This window comes from Pygocentrus nattereri, chromosome 16, assembly GCF_015220715.1.
Source record: "Pygocentrus nattereri isolate fPygNat1 chromosome 16, fPygNat1.pri, whole genome shotgun sequence".
NCBI lineage: Eukaryota > Metazoa > Chordata > Actinopteri > Characiformes > Serrasalmidae > Pygocentrus > Pygocentrus nattereri.
Window position 1 is genome coordinate 38,397,581 of NC_051226.1, and position 13,552 is coordinate 38,411,132.

Sequence of the window (13,552 nt, forward strand, 5' to 3'; positions counted from 1 at the left end):
GGGACACACACTGTACCACAGCAGGTATGTGCAACTGTGACACCTCAGCTTGAGATGTTTCACCAACAGATCTTTGAGCAGCACCTGCTTTACTGCTCATCACCTCCTCAGAGGCTGGACAATCAGAATAGCCCCCGATTAGTTGAACTGTTTCAGCACTGCCCTGAGTTTACTGACTTTCTGGATCCTTCTGAAGGCCTGGTCTGAACCGCTCTGCCAGGCTCAGAGGCTCATGTTTCCACCTTTCTCCTTTGACCGTTCCTGTAGCTGTTTCTATAACAGATCAAGACCAGCTTCATCAGAGCGGCCTTCGCTGTCGCTGGAAGGAGTCGGCTCCTCCTCAAACTGGCTTGAGGAAAGCAAAACCCTGAATGATGAAAGAGGCTCCAACAGAGTCTGAGGTGTCTTTTATTGGTTTTAGGCTTTAGGCTTTCTGGATTGGTTTGGTTGTAGTGTAGAGGTGGAGTTCTAGTCTGTCAGTCTGTGTCTCTGTAGGTGAAAGAGCACTAGATCTTTAAACAAATCAAATCAAATTTATTTGTGTAGCGCTTTTTACAACAGATGTTGTCGTAAAGCAGCTTCACAGAATTCCAGAAAAGAAAGTTTTAACAAGAAGTGTAAAAACCCCCAGGTGAGCAAGCCAGGGGCAACAGTGGCAAGGAAAAACTCCCTCAGGGCTGAGGAAGAAACCTTGGGAGGAACCAGGCTCACCAGGGGGGACCCATCCTCCTCTGGTCAAACTACCAACAAATGATTATACTAATAATATTAATAGCAGATTTAATGACCTGTGCTTCATCTTCTGTGGGCACCACCTCGAGCAGTTTGCGATGATTGGTTTGGTTGTAGTGTAGAGGTGGAGCTCTAGTCTGAGTCAGTCTGTCAGTCTGTGTCTCTGTAGGTCAGTGAGCACTAGATCTTTAATGACCTGTGCTTCACCTTCTGTGGGTTTTTCACTGGTCAATGTGAGGCATCCGGTCTTCTCCCACTCCTCCACTGCCTGTTTCCATTTGACCATTTCTTTTTCTGGCCTCTCTCTCTGGTCTCTCTCTCTTCAGGTTCTGCAGAGCGGTCTTCATGCTGCTGCCAGTTGGGTTCTCTCACTGGCCGTTGATTCCTCTCAGTGCATGCAGGGGTACACTGAGCAGGATTTCCTCTCTTTCCTCTCTCGCTCACACGTCCTCCGTTGTTTGAAGGAGTTCGTGGAGCGTCCCTCCTCTGGCAACTGGACTCGCTCTGCCAGCCCTGGGCAGCTCCTCTCCCATACCCGCCCATTCGACATCCTCTGTCTCTCGGCTTGTTTGGTGGTCTGGGATGGGTCTTCTGCCTGAAGTCAGCTGTTCTGACTCTGAGACACTCTCTACTGTCTGGCTGTGGAGCTCTCATTGCCTCAGGAGGGGCTTGTAGGGTCTTCAGAGCATATGTAATTGTCCAGTGGCATGCCTCTCTCCTACCCTCCTTTCTCTGCGCCCTCCTCTGCTGCTGAGGATCAGTGTTAGGTGCTCGTACACAGGTTCTTGGGTTCTCAGGCTGTGTTCCTGTCTTTCCAGATGTTAGTTCTCCGTTCCTTCTGTAGTCCCTCTGTGGAGCACTCTTTTCTTCGGGAGGGGCTTGTAGGGTCTTCAGAGCATGTCTAACTGTCCAGTGGCATGACTCTCTCCTACCCTCCTTTCTCTGCGCCCTCCTCTGCTGCTGAGGATCCGTTTCCGGTGCTCTATCACAGGGTCCTGAGTTCTCTGACAGAGTTCTTATCTCTCCAAATTCTTGCTGGTGTCTCAACTGATCGACACCTCCCACTTGGATGCTTCCTTCAGCGTCCTCCAAGAAGTCTGCCCAACTTTTAATGGGCTTGTAGTCATACAACCAGTCTGATTCAGCATCCGGCTTCTCTTCCACATCTGTTCATACAGTAGACAGAATCATTCGTTAAAATCCTGGTGTGAATTTGATATTTTTAACAGTTCAACTCTTATTTTAGTGGTCATTCGCACTACTCACCCAGAAGGTGGTCATTTGGTGTGTCACGTTCTTCCATGTGGGCCGGCATGCTGTTTGTGGAGGCTTCATCCTCTGGATCTGCAGAGTTCCTCACTTTAAAGGCACAGTAAAAGGAAGTTCTGTCAACATTTGATTTAAAATCACAGATGATGGTTTAGGTCTGTAGTCATGAATATTAATGAAGTAAGTAATGAAGGGCTAAGTGAAGGTACAGGCTGTGGCGAGAGAACAGGCCTTTCTTAGCTGCTGTGGCTGAAGTGACACTTCTTATTTACTTATTATTTACAATATTTTTTCATCAGGAAAAACAGGTGAATGGCCTTATTTAAGAAAATTAATTAAGGCATTTCATCATTTTAAAGTGAGGTCTCTGTGATTGTTCATGTTCACGATTCTTACCCAGACGGTCGGTCTCGGTGTCCTGAAGGTCAGTGAGCACTAGATCTTTATTGACCTGTGCTTCACCTTCTGTGGCCACCGGTGTTGGCAGATGTTCCTCCACCGGTCCCTCTGCTTCATCCAGGTTAATGTCCATGAGTTCCTGGATGACCTGGGCCTCGGCTTCAGCCGCCGCCTTCTTCAGCTTCTCGCTGTCTGTTTTCACAGGAATAGATACTGTGAGTCCAGCTGTGTCTTTTACATGATGTAAATTATATAATTAATATAATTATAGTCATTCATTGTCTTTACTGCAGTAAGGCTTCCATCAGTTGTTCAATGGCTTCTGCTTCACTGCTCGTCGTCTGACTCTCTGCAAAGTTTTCAATAACACGATTTAATCATTGACATTTTTAAAGAGCTGCTTTGTGCAATATATTGTTGGTAGTTGATCAACTTTTTTACTGATATTGATAATTGAACGGTCATGTGGATGTTTGGTGGTCAGTGCTGGACTAATTCATCTTAGCATTGTTTTTTTATTCTGGCAGATATTAATTTCCATTTCTTACCCAGAGGTTGGTTGTTGTCCGCTTCCTCATCCAGGTCAGCGGACATGAACGCTTTAATGGGCTCGGCCTCGGCTTCAGCCTGGATCTGATCCGGCAAATTTCCTGCTGGATCATTGCTGGCTTCAGGAATGGCCTTGGTGGAGTGGAAGTCCTCAAGTAGAGGAGGTTCCATCTTCTCCGGTGAGCCAGCAGAGATTCTCTCCAAGCTACCACACACAGTACCTGCTGGGAGGTGTGGACCATCGCTGCCCTCCTCTCCCGCTGCCGGCTGTGGGGCTGCTTGGATTACTTCGGCTCTTCCTACGTCCACTGCCGGTTCTTTTTCCTGCTGTCTCTTCCGTTTTCTTGCTCTCCACTTTTTCTTCCTCTTGATTTTACCTCCATCTCTACGCAGTTGCTCTTCATTTGCTTTAGTTTCTCCATCGGAATCGGACTGCCGCCCTCTACAACACCAGAACAGGAGGCAGCTCATTGTGCTGCTGTTTCCTCTGGTGTCTCAACGAAGAATGACGAGAAATGTCGGTGTGCGTGGAATTTATCTGCGTCAGAGCCATTATGACATCACAGGGCTTTGATCTTGGTCACGTATTATGACATCACAGCCTTGTAATCTTGGTTCATCAGGTGAGAATCTCACCTATTATGACATCACTGACCCAGAAAGACAGCGTTCTACACTGTGGCTGCTGCAGGTCAATGGATGTGAATGTAGTGAATGCTGTGTTTGTGTTGTGACGCCTGGTTCCCATCACCACCACTGTAAAGAAATCTGAGTCAGTAAATTTCTCTACAGTGAGCCGTTTCATTTCAAACTTCTCTGAATGATGTTGTTTACATCTCCGTGACGGAATCCAGCAGACGTTTTGAGAAACTGATGGAGTTCCCCTTCAAATTCTTCAGACGTCTGGTTCCTATCACCACCACTGTGAACAATTCAGATTGAACATGTTTCTCTAAAATTGAGCATTTCACATCTAATCACTCTGATGGACTTTTTACCAACATTTTTGCCATTTAATTGTGTAGGAAAGAGAAATGAGTGGAATTCCCCTTTAAGTATATTGGACTTCAGCTCCTGCGCCGATACACGCTGGACGCGCATGTAGAAATACTTCCCATGTTAGACCATGAGCTTAGTCTGAGTTTTGAAACTGACACATGCGTTTATTTCCTCATGACGTGGCTGCTGTAACTGCTTTACTGGTTTACCAATAAAGGTGATTGATCAGTTCCAGTTAGTCCGGAACGCTGCAGCCAGAGGGTGAACTGTGACAGCAGCCTATCACACCAGTTCTAGCTTCATCACACTGGCTTCAGGGCTCTTTCAGGACAGGTTTTAATGCACTACTGCTGATTTTCAAAGGGGGACATGGATGAGCACCATCATCCATAAAGGGCTGCCTGTCTCTGTTCCACATCGTTCGTTAGGCTCAGGCTTGCTTACTGTACCAAAAGTAAACAAGAGAAGAAGTGTGGAGGCAGCCTTTTGTTGTTATGCTCCAAAAAATGGAACGAATTCTCAAAAGAGATCAGACAAGTAACATCAGCGCATCACATTAAGAAGCAGCTGGAAAACAGATTTTACCCACTTTTAAAACTATTAATACTAGTATCCACGCCCGATGACCGCTGGGATAGGGTCCAGCACCCCCCGTGACCCTGAGGGAGAAAATGTGTGTGTGTGTGTTTTTATATATATAGATTTATGTATATTATTATTATTATTATTATTATTATAACAATAATTGCAATAATAACAATCTGTGGGTTTCCTCCAGATTCTCCGGTTTCCTCCCACAGTTCAAGGACATTGTCACGATTGGCCCCTCCCAGTCCGCGTGTTCTTTGTTTTGGTTTTTTAGTCCAGCCCCCTCGTTTCATGACTCCACCCCTGATTGTCTCCACCTGTTTCCTGTGTGTTATTTAAGCCCTGTGCTTTGCTCTTTGTTTTGTGCTGTGTCGGAAAATTTCCATTGAAAAATGAATTCTGACCATTTTTGGTTTATAAAACTACACAAATCTCATAATAAAACACAAGACAAAGGTGGAATGTGGGTCTTTAATAGAACAACCGTTCATTCTGTGTGTCTGAGACATGGCCACAGTTCAGTGTCATCACTCTCGATACTGTCAGTTCTTTATTTATAGTCGTCAGCGCCAGGTTGACGTTTTTGATCTACTTTTTTTTAAAAAGGTGCTAAAAGGGTTTTAACGTGAGAACTTGTTCTGTCCAAAAGCATTTTCTGATATGACTGCGAAGATATCTGCAGCAGCGCTATATGAAGCCAGTTCATGAGACGTCTCGGTAACCACCTTTAAAACACCACACTCTATAAACTTAAACTGATGACCGTTTTACAGGCCAGTGACTCCCATCTGTTAATATTGATCTCATAATATTAATTAACAGCATCAAATAACATCATAACATTAAAAAACATCCCATGTCCTGAAAATGCAGAGGAAATCCAGATGTTTCTTCGTGGTTGAGGAGCTGTGACTGGGATTGCACTCACATGGTCCACCTCCTTCCAGCGTCTTGAAGAAGGTCTGACCGCCTGTTTCCTTGAGTGGACAAAACCAGGAGCTACACTAATAATATACAGACGTCCGTTATGGACTGAACCGGTCAGGCGGACGTCTATTGAGCCCCAAGCTGAATTACCCTGGAGTTCATCTGTGCACATCTGTGTTACTATGTGTTTTAACAGCATATGGCAGATTTACCAGCCCTACACAGACACTCATAAACGTGGAGGCAAAGTCTAATCTAAAACGCTAAAGGGGAGGTCCACTGATTTTTCAAATTCCTCCTGATTCAGTCGTCGAGATGGGAACAAAGTCATTCTGAGTGCTTTGATGTGAAATGGCTCATTGAAGAGGAATCGTCCCCTGTGATTTCCTCACAGTGATAGGAACCAGGGATCACAATGTCCACAACACAGTCATTTCCAAAAATCACCAGTGAGCCAATATGAGTCCTCTGAGTTTATATATGTAATGATTCCAGTAAAAAAGTGGTCCTATTAAAAAATCCATGGCCGAAAGCTTCTCAAAAATCTTGTGTAACCGTATTTTCGGCAGCGGATCCGTAACATGATCATCATCGTTATGTAACAACTGTTTGTGATTTAGCTGTCAGAGGCAGACGTCTGGTTCCTATCACCACCACTGTGAACAATTCTGGACTGGAATCGTTTCTCTGTGATGGATCATTTTGAATCAAACTGCTCTGAAAGGCGATGTACATCAATGCACATCTTAACCGTTTAATTATGCAATTAAATGCCAATTCAAAACATGGGTGGCATTCCCCTTCACGTAAGCAGTCCTTATAGATAAGACAGCAGTATCAGTGTGTAAGTGTGAAAGCCCACCTGGACTCCTGTTGCGTTCTGGTTCTGGTAGCTGGGCGGCAGACTGTAACCATACAAATCCCTGGACGTCTCATAGTCCATCTGAGACCATGGGGTGACCAGGGAGGAGAAAGCAGCAGTTCAGCTGCAGGTGCTACGTTTATTTTGTAAACTGATATAAACCAAGTAGAGCTCCACTTCCCGATATTATAAAAAATCTAAAATCATTAAGATTATACTACACATACCAAACACTGAGACACACTCCCCGTGACCGGGATGGGAACCAGTACTTTTGTTCTGACCGCTTTATTGACCATTAAAGAGAATCTGACTGTATATTTTCATTCTTAGAGCTCAAATTTGATCTGCCCTTCTGAAAAAGGACCATTGTGTGGCAAGTAGACACATTTTGAGGTGCCAGGGAGCGATTTTGTTTATTTAAAATAGGGACTTTTATTTCTGAACATGGCAGATCGACAGTAGCTTGCCCCATAGAGCCCAATAGTTGGCTTTGAAAGAGAGGACTTTTATTTTGACAGGCATGATCGGCCGGTCCGCGGACTCGCGCTGCTTAAAGTCTCATGGGAATTAAGCAAAGTAGCGTTTGTTCTCGTGGCGGCATGCACGAGCTCCGGTGGGAAAAGGCAGGTTGATGGTGAAGCTGTTTTAAAGTAACTAGATGGTGAGAGTTTTATTGGTGTTGGAATAACTAAAGTGGACTACGGGGACGTGTTATCTGATGAGCCAGCTGCCTCTGTATGTGAAGTCACAATTTGAACAGTGAGTTTGGGAGCTTCAGGAGCCCGCTGTGTGTGGGAGCTTCAGGAGCCCGCTGTGGGTGGGAGCTTCAGGAGCCCGCTGTGTGTGTGGGAGCTTCAGGAGCCCGCTGTGTGTGGGAGCTTCAGGTGCCCGCTGTGTGTGGGAGCTTCAGGAGCCCGCTGTGGGTGGGAGCTTCAGGAGCCCGCTGTGTGTGGGAGCTTCAGGAGCCCGCTGTGGGTGGGCGCTTCAGGAGCCCGCTGTGGGTGGGAGCTTCAGGAGCCCGCTGTGGGTGGGAGCTTCAGGAGCCCGCTGTGTGTGTGGGAGCTTCAGGAGCCCGCTGTGTGTGTGGGCGAGCTTCAGGAGCCCGCTGTGTGTGGGAGCTTCAGGAGCCCGCTGTGGGTGGGAGCTTCAGGAGCCCGCTGTGTGTGGGAGCTTCAGGAGCCCGCTGTGTGTGTGGGAGCTTCAGGAGCCCGCTGTGTGTGTGGGCGAGCTTCAGGAGCCCGCTGTGTGTGTGGGAGCTTCAGGAGCCCGCTGTGTGTGTGGGCGAGCTTCAGGAGCCCGCTGTGTGTGGGAGCTTCAGGAGCCCGCTGTGTGTGGGAGCTTCAGGTGCCCGCTGTGGGTGGGCGCTTCAGGAGCCCGCTGTGGGTGGGCGCTTCAGGAGCCCGCTGTGTGTGGGAGCTTCAGGAGCCCGCTGTGTGTGGGAGCTTCAGGAGCCCGCTGTGGGTGGGAGCTTCAGGAGCCCGCTGTGGGTGGGAGCTTCAGGAGCCGCTGTGTGTGTGGGCGAGCTTCAGGAGCCGCTGTGTGTGTGGGCGAGCTTCAGGAGCCGCTGTGTGTGTGGGCGAGCTTCAGGAGCCTGCTGTGTGTGGGAGCTTCAGGTGCCCGCTGTGTGTGGGAGCTTCAGGAGCCCGCTGTGGGTGGGAGTTTCAGGAGCCCGCTGTGGGTGTGCGTGCAGATGCTAATGGGATTGACCCAGACCAGCCAGTGATAACAGCCACTGTTTTGTCCTCCTTGTTTACTGGTTATGATCTCTCCCATTAAGCAGGTTTTAAAGATTTAAACTTTATAAAGTACATTTTAGAATATTCAGACTCTGCTATTCAACCCAAGACTGCTCTGGCCATATATCTCCTTTTTATCTGGTGCTATTTAAGTATAAATTGAGTATTAGGATTAATTGCTTGGTTTGCCAAGGGGCAGGTTGCTCCCTTGAGAGTAGGTTCTCCCCATTTATTTTTGCTGTGTCACTGTGTGGAGTGTTTGAGTGCATTTGCTTTATTGTATTTGGGATTTATTTATTGATATACTTATTTATTTTGGATTTATTTTTGGGTTTTGTGTATTTTCTGTTATACTTGTGGGTTGAACACCTGGCCTTGGGAAATAATTGCTCGATATTTACTGCCACCGTAATTTCAAATATCCAGCAATCCATTGGTAACAGCCTTGTTGTGGGTTCAGATTTTGTATGTGTGGGAGAATTGCCAGAGTAATCTTTTTTTATTGTTTATGGCGGAGTGTCTTGGAAAAGTTAGCTGCTTTAGTAGTTTGGCCCTGTAACTTCCTGTTAATAAAATGTTCCTTTTCTAAATGTTATTGTTTGTGACCGGTTTTCTACGCTTCAGCCTCAAACCGTTTCTGTGTGCCTTATGAAGGTTGAGTTGATTACTAAAAGAGTAATTAAATAAGGTAACCAGGGGTCACATTTTGGCGTAGTCAGCAGGATTTGAGTGCTGTTTGAGCGCTTGAGAATATATTTTATTTTTCAGGACACTCACTGAAATAGGAATTTTTTCGGGTTACAGTATAGAGTGATTTTGGCAGAGAAAGGGAGGAACAAAACAGTGGTTGTCATCAGATCCAGATGGGGCTGTGGAACACGCTACCCAAGAAGTCTCTATCAAGAAATTGTACAAAGGACTGTTTCCAGCAATGTTTTTTTCTTTTATTTGGTGTGTTATTTTGGGGTTACATGTCTTTATCTACTGCTGATATGGAAGAGCAATTTAGGGCATTGACTGAGCGTGTGCAACAGTTGCAAGCTGAAAATGACAGGTTGAAAGCAGCTGAAGGTGTTAATGTGGGTGCTAGCACCAGTAGCATGGAGGATGCTAGGGCTAGTTTTCCCCCAGAACCTAGTCAAACCAGATTAGAACCGTTTGTATACATTCCTAGAGAAAGAAAATGCCCTAGATTCTCTGATAAATCCACAGATATTTTGACTGTAGAAGATTGGGTTGAGGAGGTACGCTGGTCCTTGGAGAGTCGCCACATGTCACCATTAGAGCAAGCCTTATTTATATATGACCATCTGGATGGGGAGGCTAAGACAGAAATAAAATTTCGCCCTGCTACTGATAAGAATGATCCAGAAAGGATTTTTACCATTTTACTTGATCTCTATGGTTGTTCCCAATCTTATATTGGGTTACAGAAGCAATTTTTCCAACGCATACAGTTAGAAGGGGAATCTTTGAGAGTATTCTCACTCTCTTTTATCTTTAATGGAAATTAAAGAAGGGTAGCTAGCACCTCTGAGCCACAGGAAAACTAATACCCACTGGTGTTAAGAGCCAAGCATCAGATCGGGATATTAAAGGCTCAATATTGCCATCCAGTAAACTATCCAGATTGATGGGAGTTTGCCCAGTCGTTGATGTGTGCATGGGAGGGGTGTCGGTTCCTTGTTTACTGGACACAGGCTCCATGTTAACTACTCTTTCAGGAAGTTTCTTTTATCAGCACTTTCAGTCTTCATCTAGACTCTAACAGGAATGTCGTTGGCTTCAGTTTAGAGCAGCAAATGGCTTGGAGGTCCCTTATATTGGCTATTTAGAGTTGGATCTGCAAGTATTAGGTAGGACCTTTGTTGGCATGGGAGTTTTAGTGGTCCGGGATCCCACTGACTTCCATAGTAAAGCCCAAAAGTCGTAAGGTACCTGGATTACTGGGCATGAATGTGATTAATCAGTGCTATCATGAATTGTTTCAACAACATGGCTCTTTGTTTCAGGCTCCTCCTTTACAGTCAGTTGGGGATGAGTGGAAGCAAGCGTTTAAAGAATGTCAGCAGTTAGCTTGCCTGCCCCCCAGTGGCTGCTTGGGTCCAGTGAAGGTAGCAGGGCAAACAGCGGTCCGTATTCCTGCAGGCTCAGTCCAACTAGTGGGGGCGGTCAGCAATCAGCACGTGGGGTCATCCTTGAGGTCAGTGTTGTTGGAACCGGGAAATAGTAAACTTCCACCAGGCATTTTACTCTCCAGAGCGTACCTCTCTTTTAGTAAGGGACAAACCTATGTACCTGTAGTTAATGTAGAGACCAGGGATGTGTGGTTACCCCCTCGTACTGTGCTGGGAAGTCTATTTTGTGTAGAATTACAAACCAGCAGCCAGACAGTAATTTTTGAAGAAAGGGTAGAAAATCAAGAGGGTGTTGCTGTTGTGAGGTCACTGCATGTCGAAGGTCAGCCATTGGATTTGTCCAATGGTTCTTGGCCTACCTTATCTTTAGCACAAGAACAGGATGGTAAAGCTCTGCTCCAACAGTATAGGGGAGTTTTTAGCCAAAGTGAGGGTGATCTTGGGTGTACCACCTTAATTCAGCACGAAATCCCATTGACCGATGATGCCCCAGTCCGTCAGCGTTATCGAAGACTACCACCTTCCCGGTATGAGCAAGTTAAGGCACATATTCAGGAGCTTTTAGAGAGGAATGTTGTGAGGGTGAGCTGTAGCCCCTATTCCTCTCCCATTGTTGTGGTTCAGAAAAAGGACAGCTCCTTGCAGTTATGTGTTGACTTTAGACAGTTGAATGCCAAGACGAGGAAGGATGCTTACCCATTGCCACGGATCGTGGAATCCTTGGATGCTTTGGCTGGTGCACAGTTGTTTTCCACTCTTGACCTGACAAGTGGATACAACCAAGTTCTTATGGCTGAAGAGGACAAGCACAAAACTGCTTTCTGCACCCCTTTTGGCCTACTCGAATTCAATAGGATGCTATTTGGGCTCTGCAATGCCCCAAGTACCTTCCAACGACTCATGGAACGTGTTTTTGGAGATGAACGCTTTCAATCTTTGTTGCTTTATTTGGATGATATATAATCTTCTCTTCCTCTTTTGAGTCCCATTTACAGCATTTGGAGATGGTTTTGTGGAGGTTACAGCAGCATAATTTGAAGCTAAAACTGGAGAAGTGTCATTTCTTTCAGAATGAAGTTCGCTACCTTGGCCACGTGATTTCTGCATCTGGGGTAGCAACTGACCCTGATAAGATTACTGCCGTGTCTGAGTGGAGACGTCCAACCACAGTAAAAGAGCTTCGATCTTTCCTAGGGTTTGCCTCATATTATAGGCGATTTGTCGATCAGTTTGCCAGATACGCTGCGCCACTTCATAAACTAGTGGGTGCCCTTCAAGGAACCAAGTCAAGACCAGGAGTGACTCTGCTAAATGGGCACTGGAATGACAAGTGTGAGGAGGCATTTGTCTTACTGAAAGACAAGTTGGTAACGGCACCTGTGTTGGCATATGCAGACTTTTCCAAACCCTTCATTTTAGAAGTAGATGCAAGTCATATGGGTCTTGGAGCAGTGTTGTCGCAAGAGCAAGAGGGCAAGAAACAGCCGGTGGCATATGCAAGTAGGGGGTTGCATCCTACTGAAAGAAATATGTCAAACTACAGTTCTATGAAATTGGAGCTTTTGGGATTGAAATGGGCAGTCACTGAAAAATTCAGAGAATACTTGTTGGGAGCTGAGTTTACTGTGTTCACTGACAACAACCCTCTGAGCTATCTTCAGACGGCCAAATTAGGAGCTGTTGAGCAACGTTGGGCCTCACAATTGGCCCTTTTCAATTTTCAAGTGAAGTACCGCCCTGGAGCTACGAACAGTGCTGCTGATGCTCTGTCCAGACAAGCCAACCTGCCAGCACCTTCTCACATTGAAGACGTTTCCCCAGGGGTTTCTGTTCCACCTACTGGTCTGAGTCCACCGGGTAGTTCCCTGTGTGTTGGTGATACCTCAAGTATTGGTGCTTTTCCTACACGACAAAAAGCAGATCTCAAAGCTCTCCAATCATCTGATCCAACTATTAGTGCTTTTCTGGTTTATTGGGGGTGAGGCCGACCCCCTTCTCCTGAAGAGCGAGCAGTAGAAAAGAAGCCAGTCTTAGATCTGGTCAAGCACTGGAAACAGATAAGGGATCAAGAGGGAGTGTTGTACCATCTGACCCATAGGCCTGGGGAGCACAAGGAACTGCTGCAGTTGTTGCTACCAGAAGCTTTACGGCCAGAGGTTTTAACTGCTCTTGATGACAACCACGGCCACCAAGGGTGTGAATGCACAGCATATTTGGTGCGGCAGAGATGTTACTGGCCCCAGATGGGAAGGGACATCGAACAGTGGGTTCAGCAGTGTGCTCGTTGTGTTGCAGCAAAAGCTATAATCCCAAAAGTACGAACTTTTCCAGGTCATTTGTCGGCCTCCAAGCCTTTAGAAATTTTGGCCATAGATTTCACCCTACTTGAAAGGCCCAGTGATGATCGTGAGAACATGCTAGTGGTGACAGATGTCTTCTCCAGATTTACTCAAGCATTCCCTACGGCTGACTAAAAAGCAAGTACTGTAGTACGCATCTTAACAGAGAAGTGGTTTTATGTCTATGGAGTACCACAACGAATACACTCAGACCAAGGGCGATGCTCTGAAGGAGAGATGCTCAAGGCATTGTGTAAACTATACGGAGTGGAGGAAAGCCGTTCAAGCCCCTATCACCCGGCTGGAAACGGCCGATGTGAGAGGTTCAATCGGACCATGCATGATCTGCTGCAAACCTTGCCAGCTGAGAAAAAGCGAAGGTGGCCACAACATCTACCCCAATTACTGTTCGCCTACAACACCACGGTGCACCAGTCGACAGGTCACTCACCGTACGAGTTGATGTTTGGAAGGAAACCCCAATTACCCACTGATGCACTACTGGGTACGGTGGAAGAAGAAATGGTGGAAGGTATTGTAGAGGATTGGGTGATAGAACAACAAGAATTCCTTCATTTTGCTTATGCGAGTGCAGAGCGACAACTAACAGCAGCAGCTAAGCGAAGAGAACCAACCTCATTGCAAGGAATTGCCCCTGTACTTCCTAGTGGCACCATAGTTTATAGAAAGAATCACATGCAAGGTCGTCACAAAATCCAGGACACATGGGACAGCACACCATATCAAGTGGTAAAGTGTCTGGATGACAGTGGGAGAGTTTACACCATTCGCCCAGTAGAGGGTATGGGTCCCACCCAGAACCTCCACAGAACAGAGCTGAGAGTGGTCCCTGGACAAATGGTGTCTAAAGTAGATGGTGACAGAGTAAGTCCTGTATCAAGGAGTGAGTCTTGTTCAGAAAGTTGCAATGAAGAGCTGGATGACTCCTATTCTGGTCAGTGGGTGAGACAGGAGGCCATCCCTGCATTAGTTAACGATCCAGAAACAAAA